A 779-nucleotide genomic window follows, 5' to 3' on the forward strand; every position below is an offset into this window, starting at 1 on the left:
TGCTCAGGCTGGTTGCCTCCTAAAGTGGTGTTAGTTATGCTAACCATGTTCACAGGGTTTGGAGCAGAGAGTACCAGTTACACTGAGTTCAGGAAGTTTAAAAGTTGAAGAAGAGGGTACTCATTAACACTAGTACTTAATATTTTAGCCATTTCAAGCTGAATTACTATCCAGGTAATTATTCTTAATTCATGAGCATAAGGGGCTGTAGAAGCACATAGTACCAACAAATTCAAAAGTCATTCAGCACACTTACCAACAGCTGTCCATGAGCAGTGACTACACAAGAAAGTGCTCCCTGACATCTATAACATAGTTGTGGATGCTGGGTGGTGTGGGAGCTTTTGGTTAAAATCTGTAGTCTGAATTTTCTGCTCTGACTGCATAGTTTTGCCAGCTGCAGCCTGCAGAGAGAATGTGGCCCTCAGTGGTCTGATCCAGTGAAAGGTTGGAACTCACAGTAAGTCATTTCTGTCACTGGAACTCAACTGCTTAACTTGAATCTCTTCTGGTTTCACTTCTGACTTGATCAGTGTCATTTGAAATTGTGTATTGTAAAACACTTCCATTATTATACAGGTAATATTTAAACTGGTTGAACTCCATGTTAATTGCAAAACAGATGTAAAATACCCTCCAGGATTGACAACTGTGCTTGTTTGAAAGCAAGCCGGTGAGAGACTCTGAGCCAGAAGTACAATTTAATATGAAACACAAACAAAACAACAACAAATATAACAGTACAAATTAACAACCCAAAAGAAAGAAACCACTGACAG

This window comes from Acanthisitta chloris, unplaced genomic scaffold, assembly GCF_000695815.1.
Source record: "Acanthisitta chloris isolate BGI_N310 unplaced genomic scaffold, ASM69581v1 scaffold19216, whole genome shotgun sequence".
NCBI classification, from domain to species: domain Eukaryota; kingdom Metazoa; phylum Chordata; class Aves; order Passeriformes; family Acanthisittidae; genus Acanthisitta; species Acanthisitta chloris.